The sequence below is a fragment of the Mus musculus genome, chromosome 14 (genome assembly GCF_000001635.26).
Source record: "Mus musculus strain C57BL/6J chromosome 14, GRCm38.p6 C57BL/6J".
Lineage (NCBI taxonomy): Eukaryota > Metazoa > Chordata > Mammalia > Rodentia > Muridae > Mus > Mus musculus.
Genome location: NC_000080.6, coordinates 76220444 through 76245462, shown reverse-complemented (window position 1 = coordinate 76245462; position 25019 = coordinate 76220444). Strand labels below are relative to the sequence as shown.

Here is a 25019-nt window from a genome sequence, read left to right as displayed (position 1 = left end):
GGAACACTCCTGGGGAAAGAGCAAGGCCACCTATAGAATAAAACTATCAGAAAACTGTTATCATCCACAGAGGCAGACACGTTCTGGGAGTCCCCAGGGAGTTAGAGCCCTCATAAATATTGTCCCGTGAAAGAGACCTGTCCAACCAAAGCTAGAACTACAAAGGACAGCACAGGATCCAAGCCACATAGTCCGTGTTGGACCAGAAGGTAAACCCTGGCTTCTGCCACCTGGCTTCTGACCCTGGGACACTGGCCAACACAGTAGGAGCTAACTGGCAAGGGAGTCTTAGAAATGTAATTTGTAAGAGAAGGGCATGGGGGCAGCAGGAGCAGGCTTCACTCAGCATAACAGGAGCTTGGAGAGAGGGCCACAGGAAGACTCCTTAATTGGTTCCGTTCATTGTATAAAAGCTAGATATCCATATCCTGACCCCGAGAGCATTTACAGGTTTCCCTCTGGGGCCAAAGGACTCTGCAGATGTTATTGTTGAGATGGGAAACCCATGCTGTATTCATTGTTCTGGTTGGCCTCATGTAATAACGGCGCTTCTTACAAAAGGGGCTGAGGAGTAGAGACAAGAGGATGGTGCGATTACCAAAGCAGAGGCCGGCATGGTGCCCTCTAAAGATAAGAAGGAGCCACAAGCCAGGATCACAGGCAGAGTCCCACGAACTGGAGGAGAAATGCATACTTCTCCAGAACTTGAAAAGGAACTGGCCTTGACTTTAGACTGTTGAAAACAGACAGCACTTGGAGCGTCCAGGCCTGTAAGAGGGTAAAATCATGCAGTGTTGTGCAACCGAGTCTGCGGAGATTTGTTACAGTAACAACGGAAAACTGGTACAGTGTAGCGGACTGAATGGGCCTGATGAATAAATTATGCTGACTTCATTTGCATTCTTTCCCGGATACACAAAAGGTAGGTTGTCCCGCGGCCTCCTGGAGACGGGGTTGCCTGGGATGTGCAGGCAGGGTTCTGCGTTACTAACTCCTTACGCCTTGGATCCACACAGGCGCAGGCAGCACTGCTGCCTTGTGGCTGCAGCTTCTTAGAGGCTTCTGGTGCTCACACCCAAGACTCTCAGAAAATCTTTCCTTCTTCTCTTGCCCACCTCCTCTCTCGCTCTCTCTCCTTTCTCCCTTCCTCCACTCCACACTCTGTTTCTCCCTTCTTTTTCTCCTCCTCCTGCCCTCCTGCCCTCCTCCCCTCAATTCAACCTCCTCATCTCTCTCCCTTCCTTGGTGGAGACCTCCCAGCCTGTGAAGCCTCGCCTTCCTCCTGGGCCTCAAGCCTTGAGTCTTCAGTCAGGAAGGGCAGTGTTTATTTATCTTGTGCAGCTCCCGCCTGTGTAGGCTGTCTTCCTGAGGTAACCCACAGCTTGTCTGAAGGAATGTGGGGGGAGCCAGGTAGGAGAGGGTGCTGTGGCTTCCCTGGCAGAGCTCTGGGCTCCAGGAAGGACTCTGTTTTGTGAAGGCCTAGTTGCCCGTGTATTAGTTACACTCAAGAATAAATGCTGAAGGGAGGGGTGGCTGGGGGTGGGGGTGGGGTGGGCAAACCAGTGGGAATGATGCTTCTGCGATGGTTTCGGGAGCAGGATTGCAAACGCCTGTAACAGAAGGCTTCTTTCTCCACACTCCCCATCAGTGTCTGATTTCTAGACCCCATGGCTGAGCACTTCCCGGATGCCATACTTTGTTCTGGATGCTTCGTAAACCCCTTGCTTTACAACTCACTGCATCTCTTTTACACACCGAGTCACAGTACAGCTGAGAGCCAACCCTGGGGTCCGTCCGGCTGGAGCCGCGACCCACAAGCACACCTCTCCCTCCCTAGCTCATGGCTGCTTTCTGCTCACCCTGTAACGCTCTGCTCTTTAAATTCTAACTCGGTATCATCTTTTTTCCATAACACATCAGAGACAGCCATATCCTCCCAACATCATTTGTAAAGATTTAGCCCAGGGAGCGGTTCTTACTTGGCACTTTTGATATTTGAGGCGGGATGGTTGGGGCAGACTGTAGGCTGTCCATTACTTATCGGCATATTTGGCTGCTACCCACTTGGTGCCAAGCAACAGTTTCCCCAGATTGTGGCAATCCAGTCTGTCTCCAGATACTGCAAATGTCCCCTGGGGGAGAAAAGAGTGGAAGCCTCCCTCTCGCTTTATAATTTCACCTGTGTTTAAGTGGCTTGTGTTATGATTATAAAAAAGATAAAGGAATATTAAGATATGTTCTATGGGGGTGTGGTGAGATGTGGGGGCAGGGGGATGTCTCAGCGGGCCCATTCCAAGGCATCCCTTCCCTTCCCCAGAGGGACCAGCCACAGGACAGTATAGCATAGAATAGAGTTAAGAGAGGTAGAGAAAAGGAGAAATTAGAGAAGTAGAGGCCATGATCACATGTTAAGAGGGAGGAAGGGAATGGGGAGAGGGAGGGAGCAAGAGGGCAAGAGGCATGAGTGAGGGGGGCGAGAGTAAGAGGAGGACCAAGCAGCCCCTTTTATAGTGGGCCAGGCCTACCTGATTGTTACCAGGTAACTGTGGGGCGGAGCATACTTGGCTGTTGCCCAAGTAACTGTGGGGGTGGAGTCGAGACAGAATACTTACAGCTTGACCATTCCAAGACCCCTGTCTCCTTTAGTCTCAACTTTCTATAGGCCAGGGTGTGAAAATTAATTCTGGGCTGGCAAGATGGCTCAGCAGGTGAGGTGACTGAAGCCAAGTCTGATGACCTGAGTTCAATCCCTGGAACCCACACAGTGGATCCTTCCTGTTGGCTGCCCTCAGGCTTTCTCCTGAGTGCCTCGTTCATGAGCATCCATATGCACAGACACAAACACAAGCCAGCAATCAGTAAATTAATGTTTTTTTTAAAAAGATTTATTTATTATTATATCTAAGCACACTGTAGCTTTCTTCAGATGCATGCACCAGAAGAGGGCGTCAGATCTCATTAAGGATGGTTGTTAGCCACCATGCTGGGATTTGAACTCAGAACCTTTGGAAGAGCAGTAGGTGCTCTTAACCACTGAGCCATCTCTCCAGCCCCAGTAAATTAATGTTAAAACAAAACAAAAAAACGTGCCTGTAGTGGTGGCGCACATTAATCCCAGCACTTGGGAGGCAGAGGTAGGCAGATTTCAGAGTTGGAGGCCAGCCTGGTCTACTGAAAGACCCACAACGTGAGGACTCCCCCACGTTCTGACTCAGGAGAGGCGACACCCCAAATCACACAAGAAATGGTCTTGCTGCAAACTGCAAGAGGACTTTTATTCAAGAGCGCTCTCAGGCCCACGGTCATACACCATGCAGGGGTAGAGGACTGTGGCATCCCAAGTAGCTGGGTAAGGGGGTATTTAAAGGAAGAAACCACAACTCAAGGAAGTGGGGAGGGCTTTGTTGGAAAATACCAAAGATACCAGTTAAGAGTCCCAAGGAAGTGCAAAGTCACAAGAGTCACAAGGAATACCTGGTAATTGTTCCAGTTATCTCTCAAGACAGTTTCTAAGAGCCCCTAACAATAGCACATTTGCATAGCGGGTTCTGGCAATGGTCAGGGTGACTTTCTTTGAATGAACACTCTTTGAACCCAGGAAGCTGGTGGGTGGAGAAATGTCACTATCTGTTTTATAATTAGCATACCTTGGAGCATTAAGTTACAGAGGTCACATTCCCAAGCCTGGGGCTAAAGGCCTAGAATTTTGTTTTTATGTTATACTTTCACTACAAAGTGAGTTCCAGGATAGCCAGGGCTACACAGAGAAACCCTGTCTCGAAAAAAACCAAACCAAACAAAAACAAACAAAAAAACGCAATTAAAAACAAAGAAATTTAAGTCTGAAAATATGTGTTTATGTATTCATTGATACGAAACAGACATCGGTGGAATTCCTTTTGTGAGCTGTGGCTAAATGTTCAAAAGGCAGCTTGTCCACTGAACCCCGCCCCCACCCCACCCCACCCCACCCCACCCCCACACTATAGTAAAACCACTTATGACAGCGCTTCTCAACCTTCCTAACACAGCGATCCTTTAACACAGTTTCTCATGCTGTGGTGATCCCCAACCATAAAAGTATTTTCATTGCTACTTCATAGCTATAGGTTTTGCTACTGTTATGAGTTGTAATTGTAAATATTTTTGGAGTTAGAAGTTTGCCCACAGGGCCATGACCCACAGGTTGGGAACCTCTGATTTGTGAGTTGGTGCCCAAAACAACACATAGCCCCCTGTGGACTTTCTGGAATAGGAATTGTTTGGGTAGTTATCTGGGTGGATTTTTTGAGGCTATATCAACACTAGCCTTTAGCCTGTTGATAACAATAAAACAAAGAACTTAACGGTAAAAGGTGGACAACAACTATAAAACAGTACACAGAGAAAGGGGGGAAAACCAATAAAAACAATCTGGTTGCTCTTCTGGGTGACAGCTGGGGTTCTGTGGGCGCTCGCTCAGGAGGACTGTGGAGGACACACCGAAGGTTTGGCCTTTACTTAGGACTTGCTTGAATGTTTATCCACAGTGCATGACTCAGTAGCCCAGGAGGACTCTTGGGATTGTGAACTCTGTGGCACCTCAGAGTTTGCTGCTCGTGTGCCCGACCCTTGGGCAGAGAATGCCCTCATTCTGAGAAGCCGGCCTCCAGCATACTCAGGCAGAGCTGTTCTGGAGATCTTTGTAGAAGACATTCCCAAGAAGCTTTAGGGACCCAAGTAGCATGTGTTTATCACTGCACAGTACTGTGGGTCAGGGACCTGACTGAGGCCTACAGGGTGGTTCTGCTCAGGGTCTATCCTGGGTATCCTACGGCCCTGGACTAGGACTTTGGGTTTTGGCCTTCATAGGGAGAGTCCCTCAGGATTCCATTCCTCACAGGCTAAAACCCCAAGAACTTCAGATCTTTACTGTTTGTTGGTCAGAGGCTTGTTCAGTTTGTAGTTCTATGCATTCTCAGTAGGGATGCTTGAAACACCACTGTTGGCTTCCCCGGGATGAAACTAACGCTCAGACTGTCTCGTCACTCTTTTCTTCACGCTCGGGAAACTCCAATCATTGGGAACAAGCTGATAAATCCATACCTGGGGCACTGGTATATCACGTGTTCTCAGACTGTCACACTGTCCCTGGAGGATAGGAGACAGGCTGTTTCTTCTCAGAGGCACTTGGAACATGATATCTCTAAACAGTCCAATAGTACTGAAAATGGAGACATCGCATGGTCTGGGGAGTTTGGGAAGAGGCCTTCATTTTCTTAGCAAGCCTGAAGATCATCAGAACTGAGTGACAGACTGACTTCATGCTAAGTCACCGCTCACATGCAGCCCCTCCACAGAGCTCTGCTTTCCCAAGAAGCACGGGCAGATCTGATCCCGCCCATGCTCTCTGTGCTCCTTGGCTCCTCCTCTGAGCCAGGTTCAGATTGCAGCTGTCACCTTCTCAGTGCTCCCTCTCCCACTGCCTCTCCTCCCAGCCCTCTGTTCCCAGAATGACAGCCACAGTCTAATTTTTTTTTTAAATAAATCACACCAATCATACGATGGTTCTCTGCTGAAACGTCGCCACTGTTCGAATGATAAAAGCAAGGCTGGGGTGGAAATGGGTTTCTGCTCTGTTGCCTCACTTCTTCCTGATCTTCTGCTCTTTCTGCTGTACTGGCCCCCTTTGTCTCTTGACTGTGCCAGGAATGTTCTCAGTTCCCTGTCTCTGCCTCAGTAGGTACCCTGCGGATATGAACATGGCCTATGTGATAGTTAATCTTGGCTGTCAACTAGGAGACATGGCTCTGAGTGGGCTTGAGAGTACATTTCCAGGAAGGGTTAACCAAGGAAAGAAGATCTTCCCTAGAGTGGGCAGCACTCACTGGAAGATTCACAGAGTATAAAGAAGTCTGTGGGGTTTAAAGTTCTGTTGCTTTTGCCTGCTCTCCTGCATTCCTTGCTAGTGAATGCATCTGCCTTATCGCACGCTGCTGCTGCTGCTGCTGCTGCTGCTGCCGCCGCCGCCGCCCTTCCCTGGTGTCAGAACCTAGCTTCTATAGCCTTCAATGTAGACTAAAGAAAGACCATCAGCTCGACTTGAACCCACCAGGCACTCAGCACCAGATTGAGACTGTGGCATGCAGGCCATGATTAAGCAGCAGTAGACTGCCTAGCCCACATTGTATTAACCAATCTAAAAACCACTTTTGCACTGTATATTCATCTTGTGTTCCTCTAGAGGACTCTGACTGATTCAGCTCACTACCTTAAGCCTTGGCTTTACTTTGCCCTGCTTGAGAATCCCATTTGGAATTCTGACACCATCTCCGACCTCATTTGAATGTATTTTTTTTCCAAAGCTCTCATCACTTTCAATATACTCTACTCACTACAAGCTTCCCCTGCCTCCAAGACTAGGGATTTGTAACTGATGATGTTTATTATTTAGTGTCTAGGATCTAGAGTTCTTCCTGACACATGTAGGTACTCAATAATTGTTTGATGAATGAATGAATGAATGAATTCCCTGGCTAATCTCAGCCATGTAATTTCAGGGCTGGCATCCTTCTTTGGTAAGATGTTGGCAATCTAAAAAGCCTCAAAGCTGGAAGGCATTTGGTCCTCAGAACATGTCGTAGAGTCTCATTTTTCTAGTGATCCATGAACCCCACACCAGGTTTAATTTCCCACCATCTGCCTTAACCCTGTCATAGACGTGGCCTCCGGGTTAAGATGTGGAGTCCAAACTGGCAGCCTCTCCGAGTCCCCTGTCTATCAAGGGTCCCTCGGGATTCCAGGCATTTCTGCCTCCCCTGAGCTTGTCATGAACCCCAAGGGAGGAGAATCCTCCAACTCTTGGACCAAAGCCTTTCTGCTGGCAGAGAATGACAGCCGCTTCCTGTGTCCCCAACCTCAGGAGGAGCCTGATATCAGCTCACGAGCTTCCATCCCTCAGTCCCATTCATCACCATGGCTTCAACAATGACTTCTGGGTCACCATTCCCGTGGAATCAGAATATGCAGATGGAGGAGAAAGCAAAGAAACATGGAGGAGGAAGGTGATGAAGTTGAAAAGGAGGGGACTGGCTCTCCCTTCTTCTGAGACTTTATCAATTTTGCCTCCAGGGTTCAGAGAATTAACACATGAACTGACATATGAACTAAATGAAGTGTGATGCGTCTATGCAGTACAATATCACTAGGCCATACAGCGACACCCCACAAACCACAGCTATGTGCACTCTCATGGATAGTTTTGAAAGCTTTATGTTAAGGAAAGACCATGTGACTTAAGAGTCCACTGACAACAAATGTCCTGAAGTCTGGGGAAGCAGAGAGTGACTCTCAGTGCCTGTGAGGCTCTTTGGGATGCTGAAAAGATTCAGCTTTTTGAGCTGGGAGTGTAGATCAGTGGTTAGCACTAACTGGGGGGGGGGTGGTGGTGAGGGGGGCTGGGTTCAACCTCAGTACCACAAAAAGGAAAGGAGAAGGGAGGGGAGGGAAGGGGGAGGGGGAGGAAAAACAGGAAAAGAGAGGGAGGAGGAAGGGAAGGGAGGGGAGAGAAGAAGCAGGGAAGGGGAGGAAAAACAGGAAGAGGGAGGAAGGGGGGGAGAGGAGGGAGGAAGAGGAAAGGAAAAGAGGGGGAGGGAGAGGAAGAGAAAGATTCATTGTCATGATGGTCAAATAGCTGAGAATATACTAAAACCTCCGATGGCCACATTTTCAATAGGTGGCTTCTATGGTGCATGAACTGTATTTTAATAAAAGAGAAGCCACAGCCCACCCTAAGGAGTGGTACAGGGTCAGATAGAAGTTGAAGCTTGCTTGATCTTTAGCTGCCCTGAGTTCTCACATGCCGCTTTCAAATTCAAGCCAGAGCGAATTTTGTCTTCAAAACCCTGTTCCTCTTCTTCTTCTTCGGGAAAACACCAAATGGCGGATGACGCCGGTGCAGCGGGAGGGCCCGGAGGACCCGGGGGCCCAGGATTAGGAGGCCGCGGCGGCTTCCGCGGAGGATTCGGCAGCGGTCTTAGGGGCCGTGGTCGAGGCCGCGGGGCTCGTGGAGGTAAAGCTGAAGACAAGGAGTGGATCCCCGTCACCAAGCTGGGCCGCCTGGTTAAGGACATGAAGATCAAGTCCTTGGAGGAGATCTACCTGTTCTCCCTGCCCATTAAGGAGTCTGAGATCATTGACTTCTTCCTGGGTGCATCCCTAAAGGATGAGGTTCTGAAAATCATGCCAGTGCAGAAGCAGACTCGGGCTGGCCAGCGGACCAGGTTCAAGGCTTTGGTCGCTATTGGGGACTACAATGGTCACGTTGGTCTTGGTGTTAAGTGCTCCAAGGAGGTTGCCACTGCCATCCGAGGGGCCATCATCTTGGCCAAGCTTTCCATCGTCCCTGTGCGGAGAGGCTACTGGGGGAACAAGATTGGCAAGCCCCACACTGTTCCATGCAAGGTGACAGGCCGCTGTGGCTCTGTGCTGGTGCGTCTCATCCCTGTCCCCAGAGGCACTGGCATTGTCTCTGCTCCTGTGCCCAAGAAGCTCCTGATGATGGCCGGTATAGATGACTGCTACACTTCAGCCAGAGGCTGCACTGCCACCCTGGGCAACTTTGCTAAGGCCACCTTTGATGCCATCTCCAAGACTTACAGCTACCTGACCCCCGACCTCTGGAAAGAGACTGTCTTCACCAAGTCTCCTTATCAGGAATTCACGGATCATCTTGTGAAAACCCACACCAGAGTCTCTGTTCAGAGGACCCAGGCTCCAGCTGTGGCTACCACATAAGGGTTTTTATATGAGAAAAATAAAAGAATTAAGTCTGCTGAAAACAAACAAACAAACAAACAAACAAAAAAAAAAAAACCCTGTTCCTTTTCTTAAGCACCCGCAGACTACATACGCTTTCCATTCAGGGTAATCCAGCCGTGCCTAGCTGGGCATACCTTATCTGTAGCCATTTTGTTTTTCCGAGTCAGGGTTTCTCTGTAGCCCTGTAGACCAGGCTGGCCTTGAGCTCAGAGATCCGCCTGCCTCTGCCTTTGGAGTGCTGGGATTAAAGGTGTGCCCCACCCCCATCTGCTAGAGATGTTTTTAAGGGCTGGTGTTTCTCCCCTGAGCAGCACTCCAAGGAAAATGGAGTCACTGAGCCTCCAATGAAAGGGCATGTGACTCCACGCAGACTCTGATCACAGGTTGGGCTCGAATAATTCAGAAGCCCGTCTAGGCTTAAGAGAGAGAAAGGGGTCGGAGGGGTTGGGGGTGGGGGGCGGGGAGCCGGGAGCGGGGAGAGGAGGCACCAGCTTCTGTCTGCAGGAGCTCTCTAAGATTTGGATCCTTCAAAGTCATTCCAGGAGGCTGTTCACTGGCCCCGTGGGGTGCCCTACTAGACTATTGATTGGTTTCAATCTGTGGTTTGACTTCAAGCCTCTTGGAGAAGTCAAGTTTGTCTCTCATCTGAAAATGGCAGCAACTTCCCAGCACATGAAGGGTGGCTCAGGTCCCCTCTCACAAGGCATCTGAGGAGGAGGAACTAGGCTCGGACTTGGTCCTGATGTAGTTCTGAGCACAGAGTCAAACAAGAGGCACAATGGGAGTAGAGCCCTGAGGCCCTGTTCCTGCTTCAAGCACTCAGGGGCCGGTACCCATCAAAGGTCTGGGCCCATGCACCTGCCTGGAGGGTGGGAAGACTTCAGGGACAAGTTGCTCAGACTCTGGGCATGGGGAGAGGTCTCTACACAGACCCCAAGAAAGATCTGAGGAGACAGAGTGCTGAACACATGTGCATTTGCCCTCCAAGAGAGAGACCTCTGGAAATTAGGGCTGCCTCTCCTCCCTCCACCTGCGTTAGCCAGGAGGACTCTGAGGTAGGAATTGGATCTGCTACAAAGAGAGTCAAGCACACTAAAATGCAGCCTCAGGGAAGATAAAGGAAATGCCTTGCTTTTCCACTGAGAGAGGACTTTCCTGGTGGCTTGTCAAGAGATCTCCTTCAGAAGTCACTAAGAGCCATCCTGGCTCCAGGCTTCTGCCTGTGTGGGACCCTGCTCGGGAGCAGCTGCTCTTCAATCAAAACTATTAATGTCATGCTTTTGCCTTTGGGACCTGAATGCCTGGGGTTCCCGCCCCCACCAAAATGATGTGTGCTTTCAAGTACTGAAATGCCAAAACAATCCATAGACTTCAGCAGTACTGTTACACACAGTGAGAAAGGACGCAGCCCGGACAGTGTGCAGCGGGACCTAACCCCTGCTGGTTACATTACTGCTCTTAGACCCTAGTGTGCTTCTTCCACTTCCTAGGGAGAAGGCCGTCATTACCCATGAGACATCTGGCTATCAATACCACTTGAGGAGTCTCTCCCAGGGGAAGACAAGAGATAGCATCATCCAGAACATCCCAGCTCTGGGCAAGTGTCTGTCTTCCATCAGCCTAGAAACTTCACGTGGGTGTAGACAGGTAGAGCTAGCTGCCAGTTTTATGTAGGAGCCACAGAGGTGCAGAGAAGTCTGAGAAACTTGCTCAAATACACCCAGCTGTTATGTGAGAGAAAGGGGATTTTCCTGAAGGCCTGTGTAGGTTAAAGGCCAGCCTGGTCTACACAGTGAATTCTAGGCTAGCCTGGTCTACACAGTGAGTTCTAGGCTAGCCTGGTCTACACAGTGAGTTCTAGGCTTGTCAATTCTAGGCCTTCCTCAACTCATTCCCTACCCGCCTCCCCCATATGTGAGTTAGTTCTAACAGGAATGGGCTAGCTCTTACAGGCACATAGAAAGGAGTTAGCCTGGTGCCTCCCTCGGTTATTTCCTCTGTCCTTCTGTGGTCTCTCTCAAGCCTGTGATGCGGTCTGTCCTGAGGCAGTTAGCACCAGTGCCACATTCTTTGGCCCCCAAGACTTCTGTGTTGATTTTTAAACCTATGATGTCCTTCAAACTTAGTTCATTCTAAACTGGTGCAATTTAATACTGAGAAGCATTTTTTTAAAGTCCTATTTACTTCATGAACTACTGTAGCCTCAGGGAATGTTACACAAAACCAATGGGCTACGATGTGGTTTATTTCATGCAGAAGACATATGAATGGGTTTCATTTTAACATTTTCAGACCTGTATATCATTGTACTTCACTCATGTTACCCTTCCATGACAATAATGGACCAAACCTCTGAGACCGTAAGCCAGCTCCAATCAGAGCTTTGCTTTAGAAGAGTTGCTGTGGGTGTGGTGTCCCTTCACAGCAATAGAACTGTGACTAAGACAGAGCACAAGATATTCTCCTTTTGTTCCTCATCCTCCTCTCCTGTTCTCCAACATCTCTTTAGACCATTTACTCCCCCCTCAGAGCCTGTCTACTGTCATGGTGACACACCATCTCTGAGGGCTCTGGACTCTTGGTGTATTCTCCTCCTAGAGGGCTCACTCCTAATACTACGGCATCTTTTTTAGATTTTATTTTACTTTTTTAACAGTGTGACTGTTCATGTGCATGTGCGTGTGTGTGTGTGTGTGTGTGTGTGTGCGCGCGCGCACGTGTGTGTGTACACGTGCACAGGCACCTATAGAGACCAGGAGGAGTCATGAGAACCCCTGAAGCTATAGTTAAAGGTGGTTGTGAGCCACTGAATACGTGTGCTAGAAACCAAACTCAGGTCCCCTGCAAGACCAGTATATGCTCAACCGCCAGGCCATTTCTCCAGCCTGATTCTGGTTTTTTTTTTTTTTTTTTTTGTTTTAATTTTTATTAGGTATTTTCCTCATTTACATTTCCAATGCTATCCCAAAAGTCCCCCATACACTCCCCCCCCACTCCCCCACTCCCACTTTTTGGCCCTGGCATTCCCTGTACTGGGGCATATAAAGTTTGCAAGTCCAATGGGCCTCTCTTTCCAATGATGGCCTAGTAGACCATCTTTTGATACATATGCAGCTAGAGTCAAGAGCTCCGGGGTACTGGTTAGTTCATAATGTTGTTCCACCTATAGGGTTGCAGATCCCTTTAGCTCCTTGGGTACTTTCTCTAGCTCCTCCATTGGGGGCCCTGTGATCCATCCAATAGCTGACTGTGAGCATCCACTTCTGTGTTTGCCAGGCCCCGGCATAGTCTCAAAAGAGACAGCTGTATCAGGGTCCTTTCAGCAAAATCTTGCTAGTGTATGCAATGGTGTCAGCGTTTGGAAGCTGATTATGGGATGGATCACCGGATATGGCAGACTCTAGATAGTCCATCCTTTTGTCACAGCTCCAAACTTTGTCTCTGTAACTCCTTCCATGGGTGTTTTGTTCCCAATTCTAAGAAGGGGCAAAGTGTCCACAATTTGGTTTTTGTTCTTCTTGAGTTTCATGTGTTTAGGAAATTGTATCTTATATCTTGGGTATCCTAAGTTTCTGGGCTAATATCCACTTATCAGTGAGTACATATTGTGTAAGTTCTTTTGTGATTGGGTTACCTCACTCAGGATGATGCCCTCCAGGTCCATCCATTTGCCTAGGAATTTCATAAATTCATTCTTTTTAATAGCTGAGTAGTACTCCATTGTGTAAATGTACCACATTTTCTGTATCCATTCCTCTGTTGAGGGGCATCTGGGTTCTTTCCAGCTTCTGGCTATTATAAATAAGGCTGCTATGAACATAGTGGAACATGTGTCCTTCTTACTGGTTGGGACATCTTCTGGATATATGCCCAGGAGAGGTATTGCGGGATCCTCCGGTAGTACTATGTCCAATTTTCTGAGGAACCGCCAGACTGATTTCCAGAGTGGTTGTACAAGCTTGCAATCCCACCAACAATGGAGGAGTGTTCCTCTTTCTCTATATCCTCGCCAGCATCTGCTGTCACCTGAATTTTTGATCTTAGCCATTCTGACTGGTGTGAGGTGGAATCTCAGGGTTGTTTTGATTTGCATTTCCCTGATGATTAAGGATGTTGAACATTTTTTCAGGTGCTTCTCTGCCATTCGGTATTCCTCAGATGAGAATTCTTTGTTCAACTCTGAGCCCCATTTTTAATGGGGTTATTTGATTTTCTGGAGTCCACATTCTTGAGTTCTTTATATATATTGGATATTAGTCCCCTATATGATTTAGGATAGGTAAAGATTCTTTCCCAATCTGTTGGTGGCCTTTTTGTCTTGTTGACAGTGTCTTTTGCCTTGCAGAAGCTTTGCAACTTTATGAGGTCCCATTTATTGATTCTCGATCTTACAGCACAAGCCATTGTTGTTCTATTCAGGAACTTTTCCCCTGTACCCATATCTTCGAGTCTTTTCCCTACTTTCTCCTCTATAAGTTTCAGTGTCTCTGGTTTTATGTGGAGTTCCTTAATCCACTTAGATTTGACCTTAGTACAAGGAGATAGGAATGGATCAATTCAAATTCTTCTACATGATAACCGCTAGTTGTGCCTACACCATTTGTTGAAAATGCTGTCTTTTTTCCACTGGATGGTTTTAGCTCCCTTGTCAAAGATCAAGTGACCATAGGTGTGTGGGTTCATCTCTGGGTCTTCAATTCTGTTCCATTGGTCTACTTGTCTGTCACTATACCAGTACCATGCAGTTTTTATCACAATTGCTCTGTAGTACAGCTTTAGGTCAGGCATGGTGATTCCACCAGAGGTTCTTTTATCCTTGAGAAGAGTTTTTGCTATCCTAGGTTTTTTGTTATTCCAGATGAATCTGCCGATTGCCCTTTCTAATTCGTTGAAGAATTGAGTTGGAATTTTGATGGGGATTGCATTGAATCTGTAGATTGCTTTTGGCAAGATAGCCATTTTTACTATATTGACCCTGCCAATCCATGAGCTTGGGAGATCTTTCCATCTTCTGAGATCTTCTTTAATTTCTTTCTTCAGAGACTTGAAGTTCTTATCATACAGATCTTTCACTTCCTTAGTTAGAGTCACGCCAAGATATTTTATATTATTTGTGACTATTGAGAAGGGTGTTGTTTCCCTAATTTCTTTCTCAGCCTGTTTATCCTTTGTGTACAGAAAGGCCATTGACTTGTTTGAGTTAATTTTATATCCAGCTACTTCACTGAAGCTGTTTATCAGGCTTAGGAGTTCTCTGGTGGAATTTTTAGGGTCACTTATATATACTATCATATCATCTGCAAAAAGTGATATTTTGACTTCTTCCTTTCCAATTTGTATCCCCTTGATCTCCTTTTGTTGTCTAATTGCTCTGGCTAGGACTTCAAGTACAATGTTGAATAGGTAGGGCGAGAGTGGACAGCCTTGTCTAGTCCCTGATTTTAGTGGGATTGCTTCCAGCTTCTCACCATTTACTTTGATGTTGGCTACTGGTTTGCTGTAGATTGCTTTTATCATGGTTAGGTATGGGCCTTGAATTCCTGATCTTTCCAAGACTTTTATCATGAATGGGTGTTAGATTTTGTCAAATGCTTTCTCCGCATCTAACAAAATGATCATGTGGTTTTTGTCTTTGAGTTTATGTACTGGATTACGTTGATGGATTTGCCTTTATATGTTACTTGACCTTTTCCCCTTACTGCTTTTACTATTCTATCTTTATTTAATGCATTTGTTGTTCTGATTATTATGTGTCGGGAGGAATTTCTTTTCTGGTCCAGTCTATTTGGAGTTCTGTAGGCTTCTTGTATGTTCATGGGCATCTCTTTCTTTAGGTTTGGGAAGTTTTCTTTTATAATTTTGTTGAAGATATTTGCCAGTCCTTTGAGTTGAAAATCTTCATTCTCATCTACTCCTATTATCTATAGGTTTGGTCTTCTCATTGTGTCCTGGATTTCCTGGATGTTTTGAGTTAGGATCTTTTTGCATTTTCCATTTTCTTTGACTGTTGTGCCAATGTTCTCTATGGAATCTTCTGCACCTGAGATTCTCTCTTCCATCTCTTGTATTCTGTTGCTGATGCTAGCATCTGTGGTTCCAGATTTCTTTCCTAGGGTTTCTATCTCCAGCGTTGCCTCACTTTGGGTTTTCTTTCTCTTTTTCTTTCTTTCTTTCTTTCTTTCTTTCTTTCTTTCTTTCTTTTTTTTTTTTTTTTTTTTTTTTTTTGGTTTTTCGAGACAGGGTTTCTCTGTGTAGCCCTGGCTGTCCTGGAACTCACCTTGTAGACCAGGCTGGCCTCAAACTCAGAGATCCACCTGCCTCTGCCTCCCGAGTGCTGGGATTAAAGGCATACACCACCACACCTGGCCACTTTGGGTTTTCTTTATTGTGTCTACTTCCCTTTTTAGGTCTTGGATGGTTTTATTCAATTCTATCACCTGTTTGGTTGTGTTTTCCTGCAATTCTTTAAGGGATTTTTGTGCTTCCTCTTTAACGTTTTCTACCTGTTTAGCAGCGTTCTCCTGTATTTCTTTAAGTGAGTTATTAAAGTCCTTCTTGATGTCCTCTACCATCATCATGAGATATGCTTTTAAATCCGGGTCTAGCTTTTCGGGTGTGTTGGGGTGCCCTAGACTGGGTGAAGTAGGAGTGCTTTGTTCTGATGATGGTGAGTGGTCTTGGTTTCTATTAGTAAGTTTCTATTCTTACGTTTACGTTTTGCCATCTGGTAATTTCTGGAGTTAATTGTTATAGTTGTCTCTGTTTAGAGATTGTTCCTCTGGTGATTCTGCTACCCTCTATCAGCAGACCTGTGAGACTAGCTCTCTCCTCTGAGTTTCAGTGGTCAGAGCACTCTCTGCAGGCAAGCTCTCCTATTACAGGGAAGGTGCACAGATATCTGGTGTTCGGACCTCTCTCCTGGCCGAAGATGAAGGCCCAAAACAGGACCTTTCCCAGCAGCTGTGTTGCTTTAGCCTGTCACAGAAGCTGTTAGCTTCTGTGTGCACACTCTCACCTGTGCAGACTACTTTTGGCGGAGTCCCTGAACCAAGATGGCTCCCACCGATCCTGGGCCGGGTGGACACATGTCCTCTGGCCGGGAAGGTGGTCGGATGTCTGGAGCCCGAAAAGGGCGCTGCCTCAGAAGCTCTGTGGCTCCTGCCTGTCCCAGAAGCTGTTAGCTTCTGTTTGCCCTGACTGTGTTTTCAATAGGAATCTGAGGAAACAGACGTAGTTATCAAGTAGCATTGCTCCCCTCCCCCACCCCGTGTGCATGTGTGTGTGTGTCCAGAGATTAACATCAGAGCTTTCCAGCACTGCTCTCTATTCTGTGCTGAGGCAGGGTCCCTCTCTGAAGTCAGAACGAATAGATGCAGCCAATCTAGCCTGCCAGTTTACCCTGAAACCCCCATCTCCACCTCCTGAGCACCGGGGTTACAGACTGCCACACCCACTTGGCTTTTTAAGGGCGAGAATAGGACCCCAGCTCTCCTCCCCCTCCCCTGACAAAGCCCTCTCGAGCACTGTGCTTACTGATAGCAGCCAAGCTTCATCTTCTCCATCAGGCTTCATCCTGGCTCATTACTGCTGTCTATTCATGGAAAATGTTTTTGTTTATTGTCTGTCCCACTAGAGCATAAACTACAAGAAGGAGGATTTCATCAAGAGGTATCCCCATAGCTTCTGAGACACACTGTGTCTTTAGTGCCTTAGATGCCTTCTGAGCATGTGAAACATAAACTTCATAAGTCCTAACAATAACTCCAGCAGTATTACTATGCCCTCAAATTCAACTTCAGTATAATGCAGGTTTTAAGAAACTAATATTTTCTAGATCCCTACAAAATATTCTTACTAAAGATGGGAAGTTCTTTTTCACAGCACTCACTGGGTGTCTTAGTCAGGGTTTCTATTCCTGCACAAACATCATGACCAAGAAACAAGTTGGGGAGGAAATGTTTTATTCAGCTTACACTTCCATACTGCTGTTTATCACCAAAGGAAGTCAGGACTGGAACTCAAGCAGGTCAGGAAGCAGGAGCTGATGCAGAGGCCATGGAGGGATGTTCTTTACTGGCTTGCTTCCCCTGGCTTGCTCAGCCTGCTCTCTTATAGAACCAAGACTACCAGCCCAGAGATGGTCCCACCCACAAGGGGCCTTTCCCCCTTGATCACTAATTGAGAAAACACCTTACAGTTGTATCTCATGGAGGCATTTCCTCAACTGAAGCTCCTTTCTCTGTGATAACTCCAGCTGTGTCAAGTTGACACAAAACTAGCCAGTACTCTGGCTATAGATGTTTCATGACTATTTGTCAGCAAACTTAACACTTAATAAACATGCATAGATAGGCAAGACTGTCTCTCAAACTCAAGCTCTGGTAGAATAAGAAGGTGAGGCTGTCTCAAAGTAAAGACAGAGTAAGCCACCTATGAAAAGGCAATGGTTGCCCCAAAATGAGAACAATATGGTCCCTCCAGAAGAAAAGATTCTTGCAGGGAAAAGTACCTAAATCTTTCAGAATTGATGGTATGAATCCTGCTTGTAAGGAGAAAAGCATGGGCTGGGGTGCAGCTGGGGTGTGACTAGGGTACAACTGGGGTACAACTGGGGTGTGACTGTGGTGCAGCTGGGGTGTGACTGGGTGGGTGAGTGCCTGCCTAGTGTGCATGAGGAGAGGGAGGGGGCGCAGAAGGCAGAAGACTTCAAGAGCTAGTCCAAATGGGAACTGTGCACAGTTAGATTTGGCTGTATGGTAAGGCAACTGCAGGAGATCAGAGTAAGACCCGCACTCTAATAGGAAGCTTCGAGAATGCTTTGTATGAGCAGAGGGTACAACACAGACAGAAAGTTGCCTAAAGGAACGCTGCCCTTAACTGACAGGTCATCTGTGTAGAACTGCAACCAGGGGACTTGGGGAAGCAACGGTGTCTCTACAGAAGGAAATAGTGTCACTTAGCACTTTTAAGCATTTGTGATAATTTTCACATATACACAAAACTATCATGTAGAATAGTATAGTGAGCCCCAGCTACCATTGCCCAGCTAAGACTAGTAGAAGCTCAGTCTTATTTCCTTCAGCTATCACCTGTCTCTCCATCTTCTACCAAGTAAGGTATTCTGAAACCAATCCCAGATGTCAGAGCATGCCATCTTTTTTTACTCTATCTCTCTTTCTCTCTCTCTCTCCTTCCATCTCTTGCTCCCCTCCCTTTCCCCCTACATTCTGTATATGAAAAATATGCAATATTTGTCTTTTTGAGACTGCCTTATTTCACTTATAAGATAATACAATGAACAGATAATGAAACTGTGTTGTATATATCGCAGTGTGTGTGTATACAGTGATATAGGTGATATATATATATATATATCAATCAAGATAGATAGATAGATAGCTTGCAGCCAGAAAGAAGAATGAAGTCATGCCATTTGCAAGAAAATAGGTGGAATTGCGTATTATCTTATGAGTCTGTGTGTGTACCACTGTGAATTTGTGGGGGACAACTTATAAGAGTTGGTTTGCTCCTTCTGTCACGTGAGTCTCAGGATTGGGCTCTCTGGCACTCAGCTTGGCAACAGGCACCTATTTTTAGCTTTTTGAGGAATGCTGGTACTGGTGGCTATGCCCATTCACATCCCAACATTTCAACATGTGTCTCTTGAGTTTAGGTTCATAGCTCACTTTAGAAATGAACTGTGGGGAGTTTATTTTTATTTGAGTGTGTTTTTATTGAAACAGAATGCCTGTGGCTGGGCCAGTCCTCCTCATCTGCTCAAGGCCACCTGGCCACAGAGCAAGAAGAGCAAGCATGGGCTTGGAGGAGGCTGGTTTCCAGCCGGGTCAGAGTGGGATCCTGGAACCAGCTCTGAGCTCTTCAAATCTAATCTGTAGTGAGAGGGCAAAACCAGCCTTTCCCACGTGGGGTTTTTACAAGGAGGAAATGTGCCCATGATTACATTCACCCAGACAAGCAGTGAGCACCCACCAGGCCTACAGAACCTATTAATTTCTGTTATTATCAGGAAGTTGTGGGTGAGGCATCAAAACAGAATTAATTTAAGAGTTGGGATTTTCTAAGATATCTGAGGGGTTCTGCTTCAAGCCAGTCACTAAAGCTACCAGGCAGATCTTGATGGTTGGTTTTGAGTATCTGCATATCTTGGGCTGCCCTGAAACGGCCAACAGCAACGATTTGTCAGGCTTCTGTCAGGCACGTCATTCAAAAGCATGGGACTTTTTGTTAGGATGCAGATTTGGGTGCCTTGGTCAGCAGCATCTTTAAAAATAAGCCAAATCCTACTTAAAAACCTCACTGACATGGAAGACGGCTGATATAGAGGAAAAGAATACATGCCCGGGACTGTCTTGGAGATTAAGCGAACTGTAATTACTCATGTCTGCTGAGATGAAACAACACAGATGACGGGAACCTGACTGAGCATCAGTGCAAAGCACTGAGAACAGGAAAAGGTGGAGAGAAAAACTCAAGGTTTCATAAAAGGAATGGCAAGAGAATCTAAAACAGATTAAGAAAACAGATTAAGTCTAAAGGGTAACAGAAACTAAAACAAATACTCCCCGGGACAGAACGCGGCGGGGGGGGGGGGGGGGGCACTGCTGACCAAACCCTAGGGCAGCGGATGGGTGGCCTGAGCATGAGTTAGAGAGGGAGGCTACTGCCTCCCGTTGGTCCCTGGCCATCCTCCCCTCCTCCTCCCAGCATAGCTGCAGCGGAACGACTGCTCAGTTGACTTCTATTCTTCCTCATTGCATCCAGGAATTGAGTGTGTCAGATGGTAGACCTGACGTTCCCACGGTCTCTTGGCACCGGAAGCTCAGCACACACTGTTCCCTCTCACGGAATGCCCGTGATGCATGGCGTCTCATTGGTTCTGGATCATTAGAGGCACCAGCAGAGACACCTGCTGTGGCCTTACCTGCTGTCTCCAGCCTGACCAGGGAAGCCTACAGGGCAGTGTGCACCGCTGTCAGACCACATACTCCTCCCCATACCTCCCTTGCAGCCACACAAAACAAGGACTTGCCTAAGGCCCTGCTGTCTCCGCAGCCTCTGTCACGAGCACTCATCAGTGAGCACTCCATCGGATGCTAAGGTGCACATAGTATTTCAGAAAAGTCTAAAGTGTAATAAATCCTACCTTTGCTCTGGCTGAAAACACAAATAAAGCTGGTTTTCTGGAAAGTAATCCCAAGCAGATCTGGAACTCAGTGCTACATTTTATATTTAAAAAAAAAATCACCACTTTGTTCACCATAGGCATTGACCTAGCTGTCCATCAACAAGTGACCGGACAATGAAAATGTGGCTCATATAAAAAAATGAAATATTGCTCAGCTCTAAAGAAGAAAAAATGAAGTTTGAAAATGTTCAGGACAGGCTTAGAATGCATAACGTCGAGTGAGACCACACAATCTCAGGAAGATAAATTTGTGTTCTCTTTTGTTTGTTACCCTAGAGAGTAAGAAAGTACTCTCATGCAACAATACATGTATCTATGTAAATATGTATGTATGTATGTATGTATGTATGTATGTACAGTATAACAGAAGAAGGGGATGAGGAAGAACTGCAGGTAACAAGCTTAAGTTATGAATGAGGAGATAAAACTCATTGGTTTTCCATTTCTAACTCTGTCTTGGATTTGGGGTTTGGGAGGTGGACATGTGCAGAACATGTATTTGATACTGAATGTGTAGAACTGGACATGACCCTGCACAGCTTCCATTCTGAATGCTTGTTCTAACTGAAGGCCACTGAGTTGTATGGACGCTTGGGTCTGATTGGTTTTGGTGGGTGATGTTTTTCCAAGTTCCTTAACAATAAAACTCATACAATAACAAATTGTTCATCAGGAAAAAATGTAAAGATATGAGATTTCTACATCAGAAGATACTTGGAAGGATGAAGGTCCTTTCTGTGGGTCAGTCACATACCTGCACTTAGACCAACAGCCCCAGCCCCTGCTAAAACTGACTCTGCATCTTGAGCACATAACTGGAGTCATGATTATGTAACTGCCTAAGGTAACATGCTTCCACTTGCTTTTCTTCCTCCTCCCCCTACCCCCTGACTCCCATCCCCATCCCCACTCAATCCCTACCATCCTTACCCCCACCCCCATCCTTATCCTCCTAATTCTATCCCCAAACACTGTCTCCTCTCCCTCCTCATCCTTTGCCCTGTCTTAAGACAGGGTTTTGCTATATAGCCCAGGCTAGCCCCAAACTCTTAATCCTCCTACCTGGGCCTCCCAAGTGCTGGGATAACAGACATATGACACCATACCCAGTGAAAAGGAAGATTCTTCACACACACACACACACACACACACACACACACACACACACACTTGAGAGATTACAAATGGCGTTGAACAGATTCCCATTTGTTTGACATTTACGCTTACCCAGTGTCTTGCCCATGTGCTGAGTGACTGTTGAGAGTGGTAACAAGCAGCTGCAAGGATAGGAAGAGACCAAGAGACCAGGCATGGGCAGTGGGTACTGTGAGTGGGCCTCAGCAGGCTTCAGCAGTAACAGACCCTGTTAGACTAGGCCAGAGGGTGCTAGGCCTACCCCTTAGCATGCTCCCCTGTGGTCACTTCCTGACAGTGCTGTTCCTCATGAAGTAGGAAACAAAGGGACAAGGTTTAGGGACCTGGGTCCCTGGGATACTCTGCTCAAACAGCAGAATCTGCTTTCAGGATGTGGGCTGCATTCTCCTTAAGGCTCACCTCACTGCCAGCATCAGCCAAGGGCCAGAGCTAGCTAGCATGGTGTGTGGGGTGGGGTGGGGTGGTATACACCCCAGCATGATTGGCCTTTTTCACAGGGTGGAAGAACACCAGGGAACTAAGAGTAGAGTGAGTGTGGGCTCCCTCCACCCCTGCCTCACGAGCTTCAAACCCAGCCCGACTTGTTATTCAGGACAGGGAAAGGGGGAAGCAGTGTAGCATAGTAGGCCTGGAGTCTGAGGAGCTGCCCCATACCGGGTGGGCTGCAGTGGTTTCCAGTTCAACACAAATGCTCTCACGGAACACAGTACCAGAGAGGCAAGGCCCCTCTGTGTGTAGGACAGGAAGAGAGGAAAACAAGACCACTCTGTAATCATGAGCCATCACAGACCTAAACAAGGACATTAATCACACCACAGCACGGACTAAATTTCCCTTTCCTGGCTGACTCAAGTGACCACCACCTCTTTCCCAACAGCCGCAGGAGCCCTGCTTTGTTAAGATGTAGACTTGCCACTACCTTCCGCTGCTGTCCACTGAACCCAGAGGACAGTGAAGCTTCCTTGAGCCTGCACAAAGTCACCTGGCACCTGCCCAAACCCTCAGACAGGTCCTTTATAACTCTCTGTAATGGAATGTCCCACAGTCATGAAAAGGTGTGGCTTGTGTCACTACACCTGGCCAAGGCACGTACTTCTGACTGTCAACACTGTGCCCCATAGGTATGCTTCAGGCGGTCTCACCCAGTGTCAAGGTGGGAGGACAGGACAGAGTGTGCTTAGCAGTGTTCATGCTTGCTTTACAATGTTTGAACACTTGAGTTTGCACTTCAGGTGGACTCCTGTGGCCCCTACAAGGGAACAGCCGGTATGTGTCTAAGGCAAGGCTTAACGTGTCTCTGTGCCAGTAGAGACCAGACACGTCTGGAAAAAGACCACTGCTGAAGGATGTGTAGGGAAGTGGTCAGAACTAGAGGACACTGGACCAGGTGCCAAGGCAGACAAATTGGGACCAGTAATCCAGGGTCCTAGAGAAGCATTCGCAAAGTCAAGTACAATATGGGAATGACTGCGGCTCCTAGTTATGTGCCCATTTGGAGGTGGCCATGGAGAACAGCAGACATCCTACATGAGAAGGAGCTTGTGGTCACTGTGGGATGGGAGCTGAGTGTCCTAGGTTGACAGTATGGAAGCCCCCCAAGCTTACAGAGGCAGTGTCAGCTAAATGTCAACAGACTTCTCCCCTCAACTTGCACTGATCCTCAACTTCTACCATTAAGGGATATTTGGCAATGTCTAGACACATTTCGGTAGCTATAGCATGAGTGGAATCCTGCTGCTGGCTTTGTGGAGGATGTCAAGGTTGCTGCTGTTCCATACCTCCCTCATAATGCCTAGGGCAGCCCTACATCAGAGGATGTTTGGGCTCAAAGCTGGTGGTGCTGAAGTTGAGACACTAGCCTAGGCACTCACTAGGATGTGGTGCAGACAGCCTGTGTACAGCAAAATATGTGTGAGCTGTTTGTGACTTAGAAAGGTGACCTTGGGGAGACAGTCTTCAGAAGTCCAGACATGGAAATCCCATGTTAAGTGATGTCACGAATTTCCATTAAGGTTATTGTAGCTGGACTTGAATAGATCCTTCCTTTTGGTTGCCTTGGAAACAATGAATTAGGGAGAGCAGCCCAGTAGTCTGGGTCATGTGGAATGAAAAGAAAGAAACTTTTGAAAATATCGCACTAAAGAATTTCAGGAATGAGAAGAATAAATTATTCAAGGTGCTTATGCATTCAATCTAAGAAGCACATGCTAATCAGAAACTGTTTGGGGGCCAAGGGCAAGAGAATGGACCCTCAGCCCTTCCTGTTTTGTTTGGTAGCTCAAAGGACTGCTTGCAGTTCAAATGAGCAGCTCACAGCTCGGGCCCCAGGTCCTCCAAGGCCAAGTTATTACAAAGAGATAAAAGATCTTGTGTATTTATCTCAGCTCAACACGATCTGGTTACAGGCTGCTCTCCCTGGCTTGCTCTCTCTGCTATACACAACATCTGCTTATGTTAAAATATAATCAACAAAGACTCACAAAAGCTTTCTTGTCTGTTGAAGTGGAACGGAGACCACAGGCTTCGCCCCCAAATTCAACTGGGCTTACGTGTTCTTGCTCAGACAATTAACTCCCCAATTAAACTCAGATCTGGAAAACAAGACCACGGAGTCCTCTGAAATGCCAAAGCCAGGGACAAATGGACACGGAGTCACAGGCAAAGAACACCGAGTTCCAGGACAGTCAAATATAGAAGCTCTCGGGGCCAAGAAATTCAAGAAATCTCCAGAATGATTTATTTTACAATTCAGACAAGTTTTAAGATAAAAGGTTTTTAAACTCATTTATTTTTAGGTAAGCCTCCCTCCTTTCACAAAGAAATATTCTCTAGCTAATGACCATAAGAGGAGGTCAAACGTTACAGGACCAACAATGGCAAGCAAACCAGAGAGTGTTTCCTAAGTGCTCTCTCTGAGGTGGGTGCTGGGACACAGCTGATATTCAGTGTTGGAGATAAACTTCATAGCAATGATCAGGCCTGAGGTCTTCATTGGAAACGAGACTTCAGCTCCCAGACTTGGGAACTCAATGTGCGGTAATGTTGAAGAGATGCTAGTCACTATGCAGTGTGTGGGCTCTTCAGAGATGGCTCATCGGTTATGCAAATTTATGCAAATCCAGAGCTAGAGTATCCTTTAAGCCCTGGAGGTAATTGTGAGCAAGACAACACAGTTTCTATAGCCACAGAGAAATGAAACTCGGGGATGCCTTCTAAGCGTGGTCAGTATTTGGAAGGAGTCTACAATCAGCCTGTGGGTGTTGAGTGTGGTGTGCTGGCTCAGCCTCACTCATCCTTCTGTGGTGATCTCTCATTTTGGCAGCTCAAATCACTCCTAGCATCAGGCTTGGTGACCTAAACCTGTAATTACAGCTACTCTGCAGGCTGAGACAAGAGAGTTTCAAGTTCAAAGCCAGCCTGGACCACTGAGCAAATTAAAGGGTGAGCAATATGGTGAGACTCTGGGGGTTGTAGCTCTTGCATCAAGCCAAGGTTCAATCATCGTACTATAAAATAATAATAGTAATGATAATATAACAATAACAATAATAATAATAATATTTTAAAATTAAGAAATGGGAGCTTGAGAGGTGGCAGGCATATCAGTTGAGAGTATTTATTGCTAATGTGGAAGACCCAGTTTGGTTCCCAGCACTGACATGAGGAGTCACATAATGACCTGCAACTCCATTTCCAGGGAGTCTGATGCCCTCTGGCTTCTGAGGGTGGCTATACACATGAGGTGCACATAACCCATGGAGGCACATGTGTAAACACATGACTAAAAACTAAGCCAATTCTTCTAAAACAAAATAAAAAAAAAATAGAATAAAGTGACTCTCTGACCCTTCTACCTCCA

At 46.8% G+C, this 25019-nt stretch overlaps 1 long non-coding RNA gene and 1 pseudogene across 1 annotated transcript; both read left to right on the top strand.

Annotated features, from left to right (window-relative positions):
• Positions 1-340: 340 nt before the first annotated feature.
• On the top strand, positions 341-20017 carry Gm36583. Its single transcript, XR_383604.3, has 2 exons — positions 341-922; positions 19582-20017. It is a non-coding gene; the product is annotated as a predicted gene, 36583 (long non-coding RNA).
• On the top strand, positions 7889-8816 carry Rps2-ps6 (ribosomal protein S2, pseudogene 6; annotated as a pseudogene).
• Positions 20018-25019: the final 5002 nt, after the last annotated feature.